General features: G+C 44.1%; 1 protein-coding gene across 11 annotated transcripts in view; it reads right to left on the reverse strand.

Moving 5' to 3' along the window:
* ZBTB38 (zinc finger and BTB domain containing 38) overlaps positions 1-22627 on the reverse strand; it is a 143697-nt gene that overhangs the window by 16267 nt on the left and 104803 nt on the right. The window contains exon 8 of one of the 11 annotated variants that reach the window (XM_042957263.1): positions 3552-3643. The exons of the other annotated variants lie outside the window; for them this stretch is intronic. The gene's annotated coding sequence lies outside the window, so the exon portion shown is untranslated. The remainder of the gene's footprint in view (positions 1-3551; positions 3644-22627) is intronic. 11 annotated transcript variants of the gene reach the window in all.

A 22627-nucleotide genomic window follows, 5' to 3' on the forward strand; every position in this document is an offset into this window, starting at 1 on the left:
CTACATCTGTATAAAAGCTCTAGGAGAAAAATTATTTCCTCTTGAGTTTTTTCTACCCTAGCCTCTAGCTCCTCTGCCTGGCAATTCCTTAAACTTACCCATCTCAGGTGACAGCCCACCTGGGCACCCTTCGTCCTCTGGAACGCCTAGATTCTGGCTCCCACCTTTATGAAACGTGAAGTGTTATGCATTTGTTCATGTTTCTATCCTTCCCTATTTGCTCCTTGAGTACAAGGCCAATCTAACTCATCTTTGTTCTCGCGACACCTGTAGGGTACAGTACGTTGTCGACGATGGTGACAATAAGCAAGAGGAGCTGGCTCTTCAGACCCTGAGCAGCAAACAGCTTAAATTACACTCTGTATTTAGAAAAGTTCCTGATTTAAAGTTTTCAAAATTAGAACCAGATGAACCCAAATTCTACTCTGTAGACAGCACAAGTAACTAGGAAAATAAAAATTAATTCCTGTCCATTTTCTTCCTAGTTTCCTCCTAATGTGGCAGTTGGCTCCAAGTGTTTCATAGACCTGGAGTCTCCCAAGACCCTTTCAGCAGGTTCGTGAGGTCAAAACTATTTTCATAATAACATAAAGATGTCATCTGCCTTCCCCCCTGCCCCCACCCAGCCATGCTAATATGTGCATTAATGGTACAAAAGCAATGATGGGCAAAAGAGCCAACACTGTAGCAAGCATCAAGCCAGTAACACCCAGATAAGAAAGTAAAAGTTACTAATTTTATTAAATCTTGGCTATTGAATATACATTTTTTTACTATTTTGTGTGATAAAATGGGAGGTACACACAAAACACTTCCACTGCACTGAAAAACCAATGTCTGCCTTGAGCACTTGGGTGGTTCTTAGAGTTGTGAGCTGAACTAGCCAACTTTTTTTTCATGGAACACCATTTTTACATTCAAAAACGACTGACAGACAAACTATGGTTATTCAGATGTGGATATCTGGGCAAACATTTTCTTGAAAATGAACTAAGCGGGACTGTCACTTCAAGGAAGTACCCATTTTGTTCCCAGTAATAAAATTTGACTTTCAGATGAAAATCGCAATTCTGGAAAATTTGGTATTTAACACAAACTTTGGCATTCACCGCCATGAGCTCTACATTTCTCAATACATAATGATTTTTCTACAGAGGTTGGTGGTGATGTTAATGAATGTGACTTTAGTATATCGTGCAATGAGTTTGGAAGACAGGCATAGCTCAGTGAACTAACATTTGCCAAATATTGTAACAAAAAACCACGCACATACAGGCAAAAAGGTGTAAGATCAGTAGATTTAACTGTGACAACATATGGAAAGTTCATTGCTTTGGTTCAAGTTCCATGTCACAGCTAACCTTTAAAAAAACCAACTACCTGTCAAGTTTTGGTGTATTATCAAGGAATATCCACAATTAAATGAAAAGCTATTAGAAAACATCTCCCACTTCCAATGACCTATTTGTATGAGGCTAGATTTTCTTCACATACTTCAACTACAACATACTTGCCATTGAATTCAGAAGCAGATATGAAAATCTGACTTCCTTTCTATCAAGCTAAACATTATATGTTTGCAAAAATGTAAGATAATTCCACTCTCATTACATTTTTTTGCCTTAGAAAAATTTATTTTTTTAAATGTTATTAAAAATGTTATTTAATCATGACTTTATCACAGCTATTTTTCATGAATTGTGATTATTATTTTTTAAATGTTTGTTTATTTTGAGAGAGAGACAGAGACAGCATGAGCAGGGGACGGACAGAGAGAGGGGTGAGTGACAATTCTGAGCCTGATGCTGGCCTCAGTCCCATGACTGTGAGATCATGACCTGAACTGAAATCAAGAGCTGGATGCTTAACTGACTGAGCCACCCAGGTGTCCCGAGTTAATTGTTGTTGTTGTTGTTGTTTTTAATTTCCTTTTAAATATTGAATATGGCAAATACTGATAGATATTTAACTCAGATAAACAAAAGCTCTTTGGGTCTTCAATGATTTCTAAGAGTGTAAGGAGGTCTTGGGACCAAAACATTTGAGAAATGCTACTCTAACCTATAAGAAGATGTTCAAAATGTTTGTTCCCTAAAAATTATTTTACTCAATAAGAGAAATCAGATACAGGCTTAAAAGAATGAGAGACAAAGTGAATGAGAATGTGGTAAAATACAAGCAGAAATCCCCAGGAGAAGGAGACCGAGGGATACAGACACAGACTGACATACCCACAGTCACAGAGACACACATTCTATAGCTGTCATGAATTTCCCAAGCTTGAAGTCATTACTAAAACCTCTGGAGTCTGAGCATGGCTGAAAAACCAGGGGGCCAAACAGGACTTCCGCACTATAGGTGCTCAGGTGACAACTGTTCCTTGATTTGCAGGGCTGTGGCCCGTCTTATGTTTGCACAATCTAGCACTGCTCACATTCTTGCCTTCCAAATCTCAAAGGTTAGCCTGCTCACAGAATTTTGTGTGCTCATAACAATTCTAACCATTCATCTATTGAATTAGCCCCCACCCCATTAGATTCTGGAGACTGCTTTTAGGCACTGGTTCACTCATTCTACAACTGAACTTTAAAAAAGGGGAAGAGTGCTTGGGTGGCTCAGTTGGCTGAGTGTCTGACTTTGGCTCAGGTCATGCCCCATATTGGGCTGTCTGCTGTCAGCACAGAGCCGCTTTGGATCCTCTGTCCCCTCTCTCTCTCTCTCTGTCCCTCCCTTGCTCACACTTTCTCTCTCAAAAATACACATTAACAATTTTTTTTAAAAAGGGAAACAATCCTTAGCAATGATCTGACCAACTAATACTCTCTATTTCCAGTTTATTATATTTTTAAATGTCTTTTTTATTTTGAGAGAGAGACAGAGTGCGAGCACAAGTAAGCACAAGTGGGGGAGAAGCAGAGAGAGAGGGAAACAGAATCTGAAGCAGGCTCCAGGCTGTGAGATGTCAGCACGGAGCCAGACATGGGGCTCAAACCCACGAACTGTGAGAGCATGACCTGAGCTGAAATCAGATGCTTAACTGACTGAGCCACCCAGGCGCCCCTCCAGCTTAATTAAATCTTCCCTCCTCAATTAGTCAAGGCAACTTTACTGAAATATGCAGAAATCAAAAAACATAAAATGAGAGTTTCCATATAAATTTTAACTCTCATGGTACAAAAAAATCTTGGAAAACCTCTTCATTAATCAATAACACATCTATTATTAGCACTTTACAGGGCTTGTTAATAAAATTTGGTGTACTTTTATTAGTAAATCTTTAAGACATGACAAAGAGTGAAGCAATGCAACGTCGAGTAAGGCTACTCTCCGGGGCCAGACTGAGGCCCATTTTTCTAAATCTTCTGATCAGAGGAGAAGGCCCAAGGCCCTCCTGCAGCCGCTGGCCACCACCCAATTCCTAACGTACAGAACAACAAAACTGAATCAACAGAGCAACTTTTGCTTCTCTCTACTGCACAGCTCCTTCTATAAAAAGAAACTTAGAAATAAAACCCAACTAAAAAAAGAACACACTGTATTAGGATACTGACCTGGAATTCTGCAAAAGTCAAATGCACAGTCCATTTTGGGGCAGTGAGGGGCCCATGTCGAAGTGAAAACTACTGCACGGGTCTGCTAGTCCCTGCAGAGAGTGTTCCGACAAAGGACACAGCTTCAGTGAGTCTGGTCCACCACCCCACACACATCCCTGCAGTACGTTTTCTCACAGTCCTGTTGGGTGACTACGTCACACCCTCACATGACAAGGTGTTAGAAACACACGCATCGGATCTCAAAAACAGATTACAAAACAGAAGCCCTTTATAGAGTTCGGCTATGTCTAGGAAAAGGAAAATCCTCTTGATTTCTCTTCTAAACGCAGTCCAAAAGGGGTAGAGAAGAGCTGCATTTATCAGACTTTAACGCACTTAAACTATCAGATTCAAGAAAGCATGGTGAGGTGAGGAAAGTTTGCTTTTTCAACTGAAATTCAGGCCGTTCGAAAGGCTAACATCAGGAAGCTTCCAGGGTGTATTCAACAGAGAAAGGCTGGCTTGAACAACCTTACCTGAATATATTCTTTTGAAAAGGTAAACATCTGGTCTCTAGACTTGTAGTTGCGTGCATATGGATTGTAAGAACGAGCATTATCAGATTCATGAATGATGCAATGTGCTCAGTTAAATATTTCAAGTTGCTTGTTTGGAAAGATGAAAGGGGGAAAAGGTCCTTGGCTTCTTTTTCCTTTTTGAAACACAACAGTATTTCAGGGTAGTCCATGTACCTTGGGTTCACCTCAGGATCATGCATGCCCGGATATCTGCTTGCTTAGAGAGTGTACCTCTAAGCCCTCCGGTGCTGTGTTTGTTCCTGATCTCAACCAAATTCCACTGACACTCAGCGTCCCTAATGCAGGAGGCATTTTAAATATGAATGCTGCAGAAACCAAGTTACCAAAAAGACCAGAACAGGGTTCCTGTCCTCTGGGACTTCTCATTTCCAGGTGAGCTTATCATAAAGAGTTGGTCTCAAAAAACCAAATACCAATATTTTGGAAGCCTGAAGGGCCAACTGATTTAATGGCCCTATTCCTCTCAGGTGACTGCTTCCTCTTGGGAAGGACACAAGGAAGAACTGTCAGAAATTTTTGGCTACTGAACAACAATCACCCTCCAGCTGGTCACAAGAACTAAGATGGACTGAACACTAACTGCTGCTTTGGTGTTAAACCATCTAAACCCAGCTCCCCTGGCACCCTCCCTCTCCACCCCCTGCTCCCTCTGTCCCCCAGGTTTCTCAGGACTACTGAATGACAAGGAATCCCAGCTTACACTGGTTCTTTCTGGAGGAGCCAGAAACTGGGCAGGAAGGAGCGAGCACACAACACACACACACAGCATGAAGAGCAGCACTCGGCCCACGGTGGGGTTGGTTCCGTGAGTGTGGGCTGGAATCAGCTTGAGAACTGACCATGTCCTGCTCAGCTGGTGGTTTGGAGAGGACTGCTTATGCAGTCCATGCTTCACACAGTACACGGGATGGTCTTTTATAAACACAAATGAGATCAAGTCCACCCCTGCTTAAAACCCTTTGGCGGTGTTCTCCAGACATCAGCACAAAATCCAGAAGCTTCACTGTGGCCTGCAAGGCCCGGTATCGTCCACAGGTCCCGGCTGCTCTCTCCAGACCTGTCTGCTCCCCTCCACCCCACTCTCTGTGCTCACTACATAGGCCTCCTTTTGCTTACTCCACCTGCCAGGTGTCTTCCAGCCTCGAGGGCTTTTAAACACACTGATCCCAGTACTGCCCAGGGCTGGCTCACTCTCGTGCTTCAGGCCCAGCTCAAGTGTCATCCGGGGGGATCATCCCAAGTCTCTGTCTGATTCTGCTTTCACTTGCCCTCATAATGCCCGGTTTTCCTTCATACCGCCTACCTCATCCTGCAATTATCACATGCGTTTGCCTGCTTGTGCATTGTCTGCTCTGCCCACCAGAAGGTAAGCTCTGGGACAGAAAGGACCTTGTGAGTCCTGTTCACTGCTATGTCTACAGAATGCAGCACATGGTAGGTGCTCAGGAAACATCTGCTGAATGACTACATGAAATGGCTAGGCATAAAAAACATGAACGAGGTTCCCCTTGATTGAGAGAGCAACCTGCCCCCCCTCCCCTGCATTCCCGATGCCCTGTACCCTGCTCTGCTTTTATTTTTTCCACAGTACCCATGACATTCCAATATACTACGCAATTTACCCCTTTACTTCTTACTGTCCATCTGCCTGCTAGAATTGAAGTGCCACAAGGGCAGTAAACTTCGATATTCTACACTGATGTATCGTAAGCACCTAGAAAAGTGCCTGACACATAGTAGGCCCTCAGTAAATACTCACTTACTGAATAAACAATCCGCACTGTAAATAGATACATGTTTCTAAATCAGCATTAGATATGGGTAGGCACCATAAATACTGCCAAATACAATGCCCATCTGTTTGAATTTCCCTAATCAATTTAGAATAAAATTGCTTTTATCTGATGTATTTCAGGTTGCGAAGCACTTCACATATTAATTCTTTTTTTTTTTCCACATTTTATTTATTTTTGAGGAGGGTGGGAGGGGCAGAGAGAGAGAGGGAGACACAGAATCCAAGCAGCTCCAGGCTTTGAGCTGTCAGTACAGAGCCCGATGCAGGGCCCGAACCCATAAGCCAAAAGATCATGACCTGAGCTGAAGTCAGACACTTAACTGATTGAGCCACCCAGGCACCCCAAATATTAATTCTTTTAATCCCCTTCAGCATCCCGGGCAGTGGGAAAGTAAAGTGGAGATATTACTATATACTCACAGGGTTAAGTGAATTAACAAACAGAGTTTGTGCTCAGTATATGGAAGCTGATATTATCGTGCCCACGGTATCAAGTGGAAACTGAGCCCAGATCAGTACCGTGCTTACAGAAGAGCTGTCACTTCTGATGGCAGCACGGTGCTCAGTCCCCCGCGCTCTACTGCCACCTTACATGCGTGTGCACACACAGCAGGAGTGAAGACAGAGCAGCATAAAACTGCCCTGCACCGACTCCAAACAGCAGGCGTACTGTATGGGATCACTACTGTGGAAGCCCATAGCAGGAAGAGACCCAGGCCAAGATTCAAGAGCTAGAACCACTGGGGGCAGCCAGCCTAGATCACACACCAGGAAGTAACTAAGAGGGGCACCTGGGTGGCTCAGTCGGTTAAGCATCTGACTCCTGGTTTGGGCTCAGGTCTTGATCTCACATTTTGTGAGTTTGAGCCCCACATTGGGCTCTGCATGGACAGTGTGGAGCCTGCTTGAGATTCTCTCTCTCCTTCTCTCTCTGCCTCTCCTGTGCACTCTTTCTCTCAAAATAAATAAGCTTTAAAAAAAAAAAAGTAACAAAGAAATGCTGCCTGTCATGAAGCAGAATCTGTCAAGAGTGGTAGCCAAGAAGGGCAGCCGAGGATCGGAGTTAAGGCAAGCAGACCCCTTGCCATGGGCAGCAGTCACCAGGGCAACCTGAGCATTGCTACATGTAATGGGCCCCGGCCTGGGACTCTGCATGCTGGTCGGGCAAACAGTGGTGCTGCAGTAGGCATTCTCTAGGTGCCACCTGAACACGTAACACAGTCAGTCATGGTGCCTGCTCCACAGCCCAGAATTTGCTAAACACTCAACACCAAGGCTTTATACCCACGTGTGGCCAACTTAAAATCTCAGTATTAAAAGAAGTTGCTTTCTAAAAGTCTATTCAGTCCAATTCAGTCCAAGGACTCAGAAGACAAAGACCAAGGATTTGCACAGCCAGGATTTGTTACTCTGAAGTGTATGTATGTATCAGGAAAATGAATTTTAATTTGCTTCCCCTCCCCAATGAGTATTTAGATTTACCCGCTCATTAGAGGACTGGGCATGATGCAGTCTCAGGGATCATGAAGCTCATGCTAGAGACCTATCAGTCAGGGTACAGCATGAGAGCAATGAGTATGAAGTATCAGGGGAGCACTAGCAAAAGAGAATCTCCAGGGGAGGGTCACTTTGGGTGTGAGCTTTCCCCATGACAGATGGGAGAGTCCCCCCACAAACACAGAACTGAGAGGTGGTCAGTGAGGCTCATTAAAACCCTAAATCCAAATTCCAGTATTTTTTTTTTGAAATTTTTAATGTTTATTTATTTTTTAGAGACAGAGTATGAGTGGGGGAGGGGCAGAGAGACAGGGAGACAGAATCCGAAGCAGGCTCCAGGCTCCAAGCTGTCAGCACAGAGCCCGATGTGGGGCTGGAACCCACAAACCATGAGATCATGACCTGGGCCAAAGTCAGATGCTTAACCCACTGAGCCCCCCAGGTTCCCCCAAATTCCAATATCTTTACCAAGGCTTATAAAGTCCTCTGCGACTTAACCGCATTTCCTGCCACTCTAACATGCATCAGCCTTCTTTCTGTTCATTCAATATGCCTAGGAACTTGTCACTTCAGGGTCTTGCTTCTGCATCCTAGAATGCCCTTCCAGCCCAGGCAGTAGTCCTCTTTTATCTCTATCCAACAATCCTTTCCCCCTCAATTAGGTTCATCTGTTATCTATTCTCAACATACTTTTCTTTCATAGCATTCGTTACGACTGTAATTAAACAATGACAAATGTGTGCCTTTACCACAAAAGTATAAATTCTATGAGAGCTAAGACTGTCTACCAGTATCGTTAGCTCCTGGCACTGTACTTGGCACAGAACAGGTGCTAACAAACCTTTACTGAATGAATGCAAAAACAAAAAGTACCCAAACATTAAGCTTTCTAAAGCCCACTATACCGGGCACTGTTACCAAGCTTTCTGGATCCAGCGTTAGGTCAACAGAAACCGCCCTGCTATTTGTCACCTATGCTAAAAGGGGTGAGTATGTTTGTTGAACATAAAAAAAGCCAAGAAGGCTGTTTTGACATGGTATAAGGAAACACACACACACACACACACACACACACACACACACACCCCAGATCAACACTGCTAGCCTAAACCTGAGCCGGATAAGACAAGCCAGGGCCATCTATCTATTGCCCACAAAGTTGTCACTGCCCAAACAAGTTAAAACGCTGAAACGCAGCTTCAAAACACTGAGAAATGGCTTACTATTACTGCTTTGGCTCAAAAAAAGGGAGAAGAGCAACCCTTTATGCCCTGATATGCTTTGTTCTGTTATAGACAACAGGCCCAAAATGGAATTCCTTATGCTAAGCTAAGCCCCATGTCACCAAACTGAAACTTAACTTAGTTTTACCTCTTCCAGAAATGGAATCTTAAACCAGTCAATCACGAATCAACTTTTATCAGCATTAAGTACCCTGCTAATAAGGCCCTGCCGTCCGCTATATGGAGACTAACCTTGCAATAACCAATCTGCCTCTTTGCCTAGTGTAACTTCCGTATTCTGCTCCCATCTGCCTATAAAATCTCTTGCCTTGCATAGTGCTTTGGCGCTCCTTTTTTTTTATCTGCTAGATTGGATGCTGCTCAATTCACAAACTATGGAATAAAGTCAATAAAATCTTTAAAATTTACTCAGATGAATTTTGTTCTTAAATAGTTTAAACTCCAGAGATTTGGCTTTTGTCTCTTGAGTGCTTAAGCTAAGCTGGAAACAAACTTTTAAAATAACTTAAAAAAAATACTAAAACTTCAAAGTGGTTAACATGTGGGTGTAGAATAAAAAAGTTACTGAGCTACGTTGTGCACATGCACTGGCCCATGACTTCTAACTATGCTGCTGTCCCCTGCTCTTTCGAGAGCCCCTCTGGGCAGCCTTCCTCAGGGCTGGTGTAGTGTCACACTGACATCCCACTACAAGTGCATCAACGTCCCCAACAAGACCTGCTCATCTGACAGGAGGAAGTTCACCTCCTATGCCAGCCATATGCTGTGCCCTCAGCACCTGACGGGCACATCCACGTGCCCAGTACCATTCTACCCACTGTGTACACACCATCCCGATTAAGTTCACAGCAACCTGATTTTGCAAATGAGAAAACTGAGGATTCTGAGAGGCTGTGTCACTTGACTGGGGTCATTTCACTAGTGAGCAGCACAGCTGGGATTCAGATTCAGCAGTAGAACTCAAAGACTAGACTCTCCATTTCAGGCTCAGAAGCGCCAAGAAATAAAGAATAAGTTCTTGGTACCAAAGGCTCCTAGGCTCACGACCGCAGCCTACCTACCCGTGTGTGAGTGCCTGGCAAACTTTCAACTGGACTTGAGCAGGGCTGCCAAATGCAGGGGGACAGGCTATGCCCTGTGATATGCTGTCAAGAAGGGGAGGCTGAGAGCCAGCTCACGCTCTGCTTGGCCAGGCAGGTACACTGGGGAGGGCTGCATCCTCCTGCCATACGGACGGGGCTGTTTCTTTAAAATGCATAAAGATACCATATGGACCACCAGGTGGCTCTGGGGTGAACATTTTGGGGAAATTCAGAATTTTCCGTAACATTCTATTTTTAATTTGTGTTCCTAAAAAAAAAAAAAAAAAAAGTAAACTTCAAAGTAATATATGGCACTCATAAATATTATTTTTTAAAATATTTTATTTTTATGGGGCACCTGGGTGACTCAGTCAGTTAAGCGTCCAACTCTCGATCTCAGCTCAGGTCTTGATCTCAGGATCATGAATTCAAGCCCTGTGTTGGGCTCCACACCAGGCATGAGGCCTACTTAAAAAAAGATTTTATTTTTAAGTAACCTCTATATCCAATGTGGGTCTCGAACTTACAACCCCGAGATCAAGAGTTGCATGCTCTACCAACTGACCCAGTCAGGTGCCCCACAATTGTTATTTTTTTGATCCACTTCTATTTCAAGGTAATATTTATCAAATGCTTACCACTCACCAGTAACTGAGTGCAACACAGGGCTACCATAAGAAGCAGGTATTGAAAGGGTGAATGAGGAGATCAGAGCTCCTGAACCAGGAGAACTGAGAGACCCCAAAGCCCTGTATCAATCCGTTCATGAAACAAGGCTCTCCCTAAGGATAATTCAGGATGAGGGAGATCACGTCCAATCTGGGATAGTGGCAGAGAGCTTAAACTTTGGTGTCAGGTGGACCTGGCTCCGTCACATTCTGGCTGTGACCTTGGGCACGCTTCTTAAGCTCTTTGCACCTCAGCCTCTTCATCTGCAAAATGGAGCTAAAAATAGAATCTATCAGGGTGCCTGGGTGGCCCAGTCGGTTAAGTGTCCGACTTCGGCTCAGGTCATGATCTCACAGTTCGTGGGTTCAAGCCCTGCGTCAGGCTCTGTGCTGACAGCTCAGGGCCTGGAGCCTGCTTTGGACTCTGTGTCTCCCTCTCTCTGTGGCCCTCCTCGGCTCATGCTCTGTCTCTCCTTCAAAAATAAACGTTAAAAATTTTTTTTTTAAATAGAATCTATCAGGGTTAACATGAGGATTAAATGATAATACCTAGAAAGTGCTTTGTGTAGTGTCTGGAACAAAATCAAGCTTGCTAACCATGAGCTATTATTAATATTACTATTACCAATTAATAATTAGTTGCAAATGTCAGTAGGAACAAATATTGCAAGCCTTGGCCCCAGGCCCCAAATATAAGGAATGTGAAATTCCTCAATGGCAGGGACATATGTTCTATTTCACTGTGTGTCCAGAGGTCCCTATCACCCCTCACAGTACTTAATACCCCAGAGGGGCTCATCAACTAATCATTCTTCCCTAATGCAGACAGCAGTTACATCTGAGCCTTAGCTCAGAGGTGGGCATTTAGTTACAAGTACCATCTTAAATTCTTTTCTTTCTTTAGTTGCATCGTTTGTTAGCATTCTTCTCAGCACGTGGAAAAAAGGTATTAAAAATTTAAATTAAAAAAATCATTCAAGTTAGCTATTTATTAGCAATTCTGGTAAAAAGCTTAATAGGAAGGAGACTAGAATGTTTAATGTTTAAGACAAACACCTAAATCACAAATTTCCATGATCTGTCCTTGTCCCCTTAAGCAAGATCACTCAAATTGCGCTCTACAAGGCAAAGTTAGGGTGCTGTCTGTCAGCTTACTCGGTGATGAGGCTGCTCTGGAGAGCAACATTCTTCCACCTCTGTTCTGCTGCTCCGCCTCTACCTGTAGACAGACTCCTAGCAGACCACATTTGCTCCTTTCCTCTCATACCATGGGACTTTTGCAAGGCCATGTCCTGGGACCTCCCTCTTACTTTAAACTAGGAACCTAGTAACTTGTCAGTTTGGTAGGACTTATTTTAGAGAACATTTTGGTTTTCTGATTTTAGAATTTTTTTAGTTTATGTCTCAGTTTAATGGATTCATTAGATTGTGGTTTGTTCATTAAAATTTTTTTTTTATTTTGGGTTCAGTCTGGGGTTTAACATGTTTATGTGCTTATTTGGATCTGGTTCAAGCTTCCACTGAAACCCTGGAGGCAAATTTTTGACAACTGTCAGATGTAGTCAGTAGTTGCAAACTCTCCTTCTCCTGTTCCATTGGGCTGTCTTTTCTCTGTCTGTATAGTTACATCTTCATCCTTAGAGGTTAAAGCAGGGTCTCTGCTTATACACTCCTGGGTTTAAATTCCAGTTCTGCCGCTTACTAGCTGTATGAACTTGGACAAGTTAATTAACACCTCCAGACCTGTTTTTTTTTAATCTACAAAATGGATACAATAGGGCAACTTACACATAAAGTGCATTTCATTCTATTGCTCTTTGCACTCTAATTTTCCATGAAAATTCCAGAAATCAATACCTACAACTCTTTTCTTTAGCCCATCTCATTTTGATAATAACAACCAATTTAATGCTTGCTGCTTGAAAGGTTGGAATCAGGGGTTTCTCTGAAGCTGAAGTGGAAAGATGAATGGCCTAGAGAGTTTCAGGCTTCAAGGGCTTCCAGTGAGCCTGAGCAAAAAAGACTAGTTCTGACAGGCTGGGCAGTCAGGAGCCAGGCCGACCCCAGAAGAAAAGGAGTTAGCTACAAAACAGTCATGGAAGGTAAATGCAAAAACAAATATTTAGCAAAATAAGGGACTATGTGGGTAATAACAGTAACAGTTCCTGTATCAAAGTCTTGCGAGAATATGTTAATGTAGGTACAGTAATGTAACTGATAGAACCAATGCCTACTTTTAAAGAAAAAGTACATGCATCATGATGTTTATGATAAATAAAATCAGTAACTGTATTAACTGTATTAAATAGAAAATTAGTGACTCTATTGTTTTTTTTTGGGGGGGGGTTCTATATGCCCATTGAAGATAACACCCGCCACAACCCTACTGTGAAGAATAAGCAGAGAAGAGGCCAGTGGCTTCTTTGGGTCCACACATTGCTCTTCCCACTGTGGGTAAAGATGCTGAGCAAGAGTGCCCTCAGACTATCATCTTAGCCCCAGATTAGATCATTACTCAGTTTTTTCACACACAGAAATGGCAAAAACATCCACATGGCCAGCCCCACCAGTGTTAGCAGACGGAGGGAAGGCAAAGCATTTTACAACCTGAGTGCTCTGTTCTTTTCACAGCTCCCTTCTGTTGCATCCTCACCTCACTGGGAAGGGGGCCTTTAAGCACAATAAAGAAGTCATGCCCGGAGTGGCAATCAGTACCAGCAAGGAAGAGATGAGGCAGGGCAGAGGGTGCTCTGTACCAGAAGGGGTGGGGCCGGATGCAGGATATGGGGAAGGGAGACCATGGAGGAAAGAGCCTGGGGCTCCCTCCCAAGGAGGTCTCTGCACTGAGGAACTTCCTAGTAAACACAACTCCTGGGAAGGTCTGGCTACTGTCACTGAGCCTGCCCACGCTGCTCTTCCAGGTTTCACGGGCTTAATAACAGGGTTATGGTCATAAAAGTAAATTTCCCAAGGCAGTTCCTAGCTCCGAGATTAGACAGCCCTGTTACAAACATGATCCTTTAGACAGAGTTTTGCCTTGGCAGCAGCCTTTTCCGGGTTGTGTTTTGAGGTTCTTTTACATTTGATGACCACAGCCCATCCCCAGTCCAGAGCGCTGTGTCCACAAGATGGTGCTGAGTCCACACAGAGAAATGGTCAGTGTCCTGGGTAGCTGGTAATCCTGTCCCCTCAGTCTTTCTCTCAATGGGCAGATGAGTACGCATTGCTCCAAAAGAAATAGATATTGAGTGTTTTAGGTAACAAAGAGAGCCAGCTTCTTAATGGAGTTTGCACTCTAACTCGTTCTCAATTTGCCACAAATGGCTTCTAGGGAGTCTTCAGATAAAGGGTGGGTACCGCCCTGCCCAGTGCAGGAATTTCCTCCTTGGAGGGGCAGTCCTCACCAGGAGCAAAGAAGGGGCCCTCAATGGTGGCCTCGGCCCTACGAGAGCCCTTTGAAGGTTTATTTAGCATGTCCCCCCTTCCTGGTCTGAACATTTCAAATTCCTCTACTAGTCCACTGTGAAGAGGGTTTAATAGACAAAGAGCATTGGATGTGGTCCAATCCTCTCATTTTGGATGCAAGTAAACTGAGGCATGGAAAAGTCTAAGATCTCATGGTGTGACCAAAACTGGTTTCTGGACTTCCGATTCCATGTGCTTCATTCTATCACACTCAAATGGCAGATGCTGAGACCTGCTTACTAACAGCAGGACCACAGAAAGGACCTGACCTCCCTAAAACCACACAGGGTGTTAGGAGGATTCAGTGAGAGTACCTGAGCACTCAGCAAGGGCAAATAGGGAGCAAATAATTGATTTTATTTAGGATACACACATGCTTCTTTTTTTCTGGCATGAAGTTCTCCTTTCTTCCCTTGTTTTCTTCTTCTTTCTCAGCTTCCAAACTTCCAAGGCTGAGTTTTTTTAACCAAAGCTCAAACACACCCATTTATTCTGATTAAATTTAATCATATTCATTTTATTCATCATCTCCAGTGTGCTGGGATATTTTAGAATGTAAATTCTGACTTAAAATGGATCTACTGATGTTTTAAAAACATGTTACACAGATTACTCCTCCTGAAATTTACAGGTAAGTTTAGGATGGTGATGTCTGTGACAAAAAAGGCAGGGCTGTTTTCTATGCTCACCTCGAGTGGCAGAATGTGGTCATTCTTCTAGCCTCTCCCCCCACCGCCCATCATATTTCAAGACTGGGACTTGGAAAATATTTTTCAACCTATCAGGATAAAACAGATAAAGCCTTGATTTCATTTTTGGTGAGGAAGCAGGTTGAATCTACACTATGAGGAAGTGGCCCTGTGAAGAACATCTCCGTCTGTGTTAATGCCTTAATATGTTTGGAATCAAGACACTGAGACCTCAGGGTAAGTGAGCTCTTGTGCTGAGATCCAGAAAACTTCTGAGCTGCAGAAAAAAAACCTTTTGCTCAAAAGAACCAGCTCCCTGGAGTCGATCCATGATCCCTGGGCTGGTCCTCAGTTACAGGTGAACCAATGCAAAACCCTGACCAGTTACATTCTCTCAGCTCTGTTGTTTCAGTAAGCGGAAGACTCTAATTTTCTAACCACTCTTCCTCATTCCCACATCCTCCCTAACTAGCTCGTGCCATTTGGTTTTCTGGGGCTCACAACCCAGCCTCCTGATACCCTGCCCCACCAGGAAATCAGACAACCTGCAACGAACTGCCTCGGTGCCCATATTCACTGACCCAGCAGGACACCACCTTCTCCATCCTGACACTTTTCTAAAGGCCAATCTTCTGGACCCAAATGCAGAAGAAGGACAAGAACACTCAGCTTTACTCCTGCTTAGCCTTAGGCCATTTACAGATCACTTTCATACGTACCATTTCATTTTCTTTCTCACAATACCACTCTGGGCTGTGAAATACTATTTCCATTTCAAAGATGAAGACACCGAGGCTCAGAAAAATTAAGCCAAATCCTAACACCACATATCATGTAATTGGCCAGGTTGGGTTTTTGACCCTGATCTTGTGACTGTGGGTCACAAACTCCTTCTAGCATACTTAAAAGGAAGACTGTATTTACGTGATTCCAAATGCTATTAATAAATATGAATCACCATCTCATCTTTTGAGTATTATGTTTAATGGCTGTGTTTTTGTGTGTGTGTGCCAAATTCAGTGTCAAATGTGAATATGCCATTCAAAAGATTATATATCAATAGCCATTTGACCAACAGATCCAGTTTTTCCTGACCGGCCTACAAACCATTAACACCTGCCAACCAGGTGACCATGTCTGCATTCCACTTTGTATTCTCTGCCACCTTGCATTATGTGATGGCACAACATTTTGTTTAATTCGTTCTGTAAAATGGGAATGATACCTGAGATGATTATTGGGTCAGTTAAACGAAGTAACGACTATAGAGAACCTAGCTAGGAAGTGTTCAATTAATGGTATTACATACTACTATTTCTACTTCTACTAAAACTTCATTACGGTCATTAAAACCAAGTAGACCTTTGTTTTCTTAACAGGTGTCTGATGAGGTGTAAGGCAGCATGGGCCCAATAATTCAGAGAAGCAGAAACACTATTTCAACCCCTTAGCTTTGTTTAATCCTTTATTTCTTCCCTCATTCAGCAACCACCTGGAGCCCACAGTCTAATGAAGAGACAGGCATGCACACAAACAGCTCCTCCGTGATGATCACACTCGAGTGAGTGTGCCCAGGACTCCGAAGGAGGCAGGCTTAAACAGTTGGGGGAAGGAGAGTCAGGGAAAGAGAGGTGGAATGGAGTCCTGAAAGATGCAGAGCATTTCTTTGAAATCGAAAAGAGAAAAAGGCATTCTATCTCCAGGCAGAGGTCTGAGCGAAGGCAAGGAGGCATGAGATAGAATGATAGATTTGGGGAATGGCGAAGAGGTGGGGAATGGCTGCCACACAGGGTGTGGACAGGGCCTGATGGAGACAGAGAGGGACAGACTGGCAGGGACCCAGGTGTCAAGAGTTCTGAATGTTACCAAGACTTTGGATTTTATCCTCCAGCCTAGCATATTGGAGTCACCCACAGGAACTGGATAAAAAACCAACAAGCAGGCTCCAACTCGAGATTCTGGTTTGTTTGGTCTTGGGTGAATACTGACTACTGAGATTTTTTTACATTTATTTATTTATTTTCAGAGAGACAGAGAGCGAGCAAGTGGGGCTGGTCACAGAGAGGGAGAAAATCCCAAGCAGTCTCCATACTGTCAGCGCAGAGCCCACAGGGGGCTCAAACTCACAAACTGTGAGATCGTGACCTGAGCCATAATCAAGAGTCAGGTGCTTAAGTGACTGAGCCATCTAGGCGCCCCTCCAGATGATTCTAATGTGCAGCCTGGACAATCGTGAATCATTTAAAAGATTTTAAGTGAGAATCATTTGACAAATTTGCAGGCAGATCATTCTGGAAACCATTTGGTAAGAAGGATGTCTACAGGGAGTGTAGAAAGAAGGCAAAGGGAAGGTGGGGAAGAGGAGAGAAAGATCTGACAGCTATTTGGATGGAAGAATCAACTCACCGGAAATGAGAGGAAAGAGAGAGGGAAGGGTTTACACCCCGATACCATTGCCTCGATGTGCCACTGGCAGGTAGGGAACCTGATCAAAGAGCTGGTTTGGGAGGAGGATAATAAAGTCTGTGCTCCCTGAGGAGCCTGCGGAATACGCAGGCGATGCTCTCAGTCAACAGGCTTCCAAAACAGACTCTGCTGTTGAAAGCAAGCCGGCCTGAAGATTCAGATGTGCAGTGCACTGGCAGGCATGGAGGAGGTGGTCGCAGACATGAGCAGGGATACTGCCCAAGGAAAGTAAAGTGGATGAACAGAAGGAGCCTGAGGAATACCACTCCTGAGGGGTAATGGATGTATCAGGATCACCTGGAGGCCCTCATTAAAACTTTAGTTTCTTAGTGCCACTCCAGACTGACAGAATCAGAATGGTCAGGGGGTAAAGCCCCAGAGAGGCATTTTTCACAAGTTCCCAGGCATTTCTGAATCAAGACTAGGACTGGACACTGCATCAGTTTCCTAATAATGCTGTTAACAAGTTACCACCAACTCGGTGGCTTACGACAGAAATTTCTTCTCTCACAGTTCTGGAGGCTGGAGTTTGCACTCAAGGTATCAGCAGGGCCGTGTTCTTTCTGAAGATGCTAGGGGACAATCCTTCCTTGCCTTTCCCAGCTTCTGATGGCTCTAGGCATTCTCTGGCTTGTGGCTGTGTCACTCTAATCTCTGCCTATGTCTTCACATGGACTTTTCTTTATGGGTTGCTCCTCTGTGTGTTTCTTATAAGGCCAGTTGTCATTGGATTTAGGGCCCACCCCACAATTCAGAATGAACTCATCTCAACATCCTTAACTAACCTACATCTGCAAAGACCCTTTTTCCAAATAAGGTCATATGCACAGCATCGGGATACGAACACCTCTTTTGGCGGCCACCATTCAACCTACTACTGACCCCATGGCAAAAACCCATCTGGATAAATGGGAGAGGGGACTGAGATCCAGAACTCCAAGCTAAGTTCCCTGACAGTAGCAGGAAGAAGAGGAAGAAAGAGGGAGAGAGAGAACTATTTCAGGGACTAAAATCAGCAGCTACACTTCCAAGTCTTACGCTGCCCAAGGGACCCCGGGCTGCTAAGAGTGCAGCGCACAAGGCCATCTGAAAGTACTATGCAGACTGGAAAAAATCACCACAATCATAAATTAACAAATGCTAGACCATGGTTCCCTCAAAATACAAGTGAAAGCTTTGAAGGGCTGAAAAGACTTTTCATTAATTCACTTTCTAGACTAAATTAATTTGATATGAAGTTAGGCTTCATTATCTCAGATACTGTGGCCACTTTGTCCTCACCACTCTAGTAGCTTTCAGTCCAGACAAGTCACCGAGGCAGCACAGGATTGGTTACTTCTATCTTTCCAAATGTTTCCTTAGGAGCAGGCAAAACTCTCAGTCACCAACATTAAACAAGGTTCAGTTACACCTTCCTTCTCATGCCTCCCGGGGTCCCCGCACCTTTACTGAGACCACATCCCTCCTCATTTTTACACTGATACATGTTCCACCACTAAAGTCCTACACCATAATTGCTTGTGTCGGTTCCCTGACACGTAAAGGTTTTCTGGCCTCTTAACATAGGAATTTCCTTTCTTGGCAACATGGTTTGCCTGGCCAGAAGGTCAGTGGGGCGTGGGGCAGGTGGAAAGGAACCACATGCTAGGCTGAGGTTAAAGTCATGGCTCAGGAACACTAGCCTTCAGAATCAGATTCCTGGTGTGGTCAAAACCACCCCATCATACATCCTTGCAGTATAATGCAACAGGTACATCCCCCAAGATGTCCCTACCCTCTAAGACTATCCGAAAGCATCTTCTAGCTAGCACACCCACAAGGACCAATCTCTACACAAGTCTGTCTCTGCTTTACCACAGCATCTAGAGCAGTGTTCCCCAAACATTCATGTGCATGAGTCAGCCGGGCATCTTGTCAAGTGCATTTTCAGATACAGTGGGTCACATGTATGTGGTCCATCTTCATTTATGTCAGGGTGGAGATGGCTGAGGTGTACAACTGGATTTCAGGTTTAAGGAAACTAAGTTCCTTTACCTGCTGGTGAAATTATAATAGTTATAATGGTGATGACAATGATGCCAATGACAGGAAGAGCTAATATTTACTGAGCACTTTCTACATGCTAGGCCCTGTGCTAAGTGCTTTACAGACATTATGATTCACTCTGCACCGAGAGAGCTAAGGAAAATAGGAGTGGTTAAAAGATATTTATAAAAAAGGCAAGGCATTTTAAATTCCAGGATGTGCAGAAGGTCAATCAAGTGTCAACAGAGAGAGGCCAATTCTCACACTGTCCCAGTCTGGGACTAGCTAGGCAGTAGCTAAATGCTTGATATTTCAGAAAGCATCTTTGGGCTAAGCAAGTCAATGCTAGAGACTATTTCATGAAATGCCTGCTGTCCCTCACTGTCACCCCATGGCCTGATGCCAGCCAGGTTAGCCTCTGCAGTCTTGGCTTCATTCAGCCGCCTCAGGAGGAACATGCCTGAACAGGGAGTGGCTGCTTTTGGTGGGTTCTTCCTGTTCTATCCTGGGATGGGCACAGTGAGCACTGGGCAGCTTAATCAAGGCTGCTATGTCTGATGCCTCTCAAGATGTCCCCCAGATGTCCTTGGACATACATGTTGTGTTTTGCTGCTGATTCTACTGACAAATGGCTTTGCCAGTATGAGACCAGACACCGTTTATATTCAAAGTGGTTCCCTTATTTGCTGTGACATGGAGAAGGCTCAATGGCCATGACCTTTCCTTGGGATGGGTCTTAAAGAACTTTAGTCCCAATGCTCTGCAAGAAAAGACTGGGCAGGCTGCCACTGAGGAAATCCAGGTTGGTGGCCTGAGTCAGATGGTGTGGCTCTATAATTGGCAGGCAAGCAGTCCGGAGGCTGAATTCAGCCTGTCGATATGTTTCATTTGGCCCTCCAGTACTTAAAAAAATTTTCGAGCCTCCAGTTTGCCCCAATTTCACTATTCTATCTTCTTATACCCAGCCCACATTGAACGTTCATATTATCTTCTTGCCCCCATATGTATCTGAACTTTAGACCCTAATCTATAATAACCTAAGTAGAAATCACTTAAAAGTTTTATTCTGCCTATAACGTTTCCATCTCTGCACTGTGATTCAATGCCCTCCTAAAAATTATATGGTGAGGTATCAGTATCCAAGCTTCCAAAACTACTGAAGTATTCCATCTTAATGAAGGATAGGTGGTGAGAAGCCTTAACATGGAGTGTATTTGGGTCACACAATATTTCTTCAGGATCCCTCCAGTTTGTTCATGCCCAAGTGGAAAGTTTCTTTCTTTTTTTTTTAAATTTTTTTTTAACGTTTATTTTATTTTTGGGACAGAGAGAGACAGAGCATGAACAGGGGAGGGGCAGAGAGAGAGGGAGACACAGAATCCGAAACAGGCTCCAGGCTCTGAGCCATCAGCCCAGAGCCCGACGCGGGGCTCGAACTCAGACTGCGAGATCGTGACCTGAGCTGAAGTCGGACGCTCAACCGACTGAGCCACCCAGGCGCCCCAAAAGTTTCTTAATATATGAATCCTAGGGGGCAGAGTGGCAGATATCAAACTCTTCACTTTGCTTCAAAAGTCACGTCAACCACAAGGTCAACTCTAGCTCCTCAAAATCAGATTCATACTCCTGGAGGCACCCTGCTTTCCTTTCCAAAAGAGATTCCATATTCATCGTTAGCAGATGATATAGTGAGGGAAGCAATAATTGCTGAGAATGCACAGGCTTTTACCAGTAGTTCCTTCCTGGGTCAGAGTATTCTGAATGACACCGTGCTTCACCACTGTATCACACAAATAACAATTCCAAAAGCTAGACACAGAAATGCAGCCTGGACAACCTGGCAGTCTGGGCTTCAAACAGTGGGATCCACACAATAACGCGTATCTACCAAGATCACAAGTGGCTCCGGGGAATTTTTGCAAAGTGCTCAACAGAACAATGGTGATCAACCCAAGGAAGCAAATTCTGCTCCAGAGACCCTGGGCATAGGGTTGGGGGTGCAGAGCTGATCCTTTTGGTCTCTGACACCAGGGGGACCTCCTGGAGAAAAGCTGCTGAGCCTCTTCCCTGTTCCGCCACGCTTGCTCCCCACTGTCAACACACAGTCCGCAGTCCACAGCATGTTCCCCCCTGGTGAAATGCCAATGCACAGGGATCATTTTCATGGACCTGAGCTCTCATATATTCGAATCCATGTACGTACTTTCCTTGCACACACGTTTCCTCCTCCTGTGTTTTCCTTGACTTCTCTTCCACCTCCCATTTTTCCAGTCTGAAGCCACCACTGGAAACACTGCAATCTCTGGAGCGAGGCCAGGCATGGCAGCATAGATCCCCGAGGTGGCACAGGATTGTGAAACAGTCACCTCCTCCCTGGGTCCAGGAGATACAGGTGACTGGGAGAGCTGTCAAGCAAGCCTGTCCGTAGGTCTGGCGTACAACTGGAGGCACAAGAGCTTCTGTACCGTGAAAATGCTACAAAAACTCTGGCTGGTCACACAAATGGACACACAGCGGCTGAGACAAAAGAAATTGCCTGGGGAAAACTGGTGGGTGGAAAAGGCAGGAGGAGGAAGGAATATCAAAGGGACTGAGAGTTCCAGTGAGGTTTTGCCAATCTCACACGGAAAGAAACTAACTCGAAACTGAATGAAGGTTTCTGGCCGTAGTCAGGTATCAAAATAGTTCCCTCCCCCCTCGCTCACCTGTTTGACTGAAAGTATCTGGGGGGAAACAGAGAGCAGTTACAGCGATAAATAAGCTCTCTACACTAAAAAAAATAGTAAACTCCTCCAAACAAACCCAAACCTGCTGCAGATAAAAACCCACAATAGGCTGTTTAAAAAACTATGCTTTTGAATATACTGATTTAAAAAAATCTGAAGAACAGGCTGTTCTGCAGAACAGCTCGAGTTTCTGCTTGTGCTTTCATTTTAGAAAACAAAATGCTCATAGACTCCACAGTGGGAGGGGCTTCACACAGGGATTCAAACTCACAGAAAATGGCCACCGGGTTCGGAAACCTGAACACAACAAACAGGACACTCGGGGGACCTTCTGGGAATATACGGCACTTAACTTTCACGACAGTAATTGTCTAGAGACAGATATAACCTTTTTTTCCCCGATCAGTAACATAAATCATGGCCTCCAAAGGATTTGTTTGTGGAACGCCACAATGACTAATCACCCGACTTTTTTTTTATCCTCCCTAAGCAAGGGAACCTCATGGGGCGAGGAAATAGGTCATTTTTAATGTAAGGTAGCTACTAGGATTAGAGGTAAGACTCCTACTTAAACTTCATTTAAAAAAAAAAAAGGCCTCAAAAAGGATTTCCTAAAATAGAAAGACGCGCAAATCATCTTATCAGAAACTCATAACAATAAATAGAAAAGAAAGTCTTAAAATAGATGATGATTCAAATGTGGCAAAAAGCTCTTGAGTGATTTCCTGAAAATGTCAAAACCAAAACCAAGTATCAAGAATATTAAATACACAACAAAACAGGGTAAGAGACTCACTCTGTAGCGTATACTCGTTTAAGAAAAGATGTGTTTCCCGGG

The sequence above is a fragment of the Panthera tigris genome, chromosome C2 (genome assembly GCF_018350195.1).
Source record: "Panthera tigris isolate Pti1 chromosome C2, P.tigris_Pti1_mat1.1, whole genome shotgun sequence".
In the NCBI taxonomy this organism is placed as follows: Eukaryota; Metazoa; Chordata; class Mammalia; order Carnivora; family Felidae; genus Panthera; species Panthera tigris.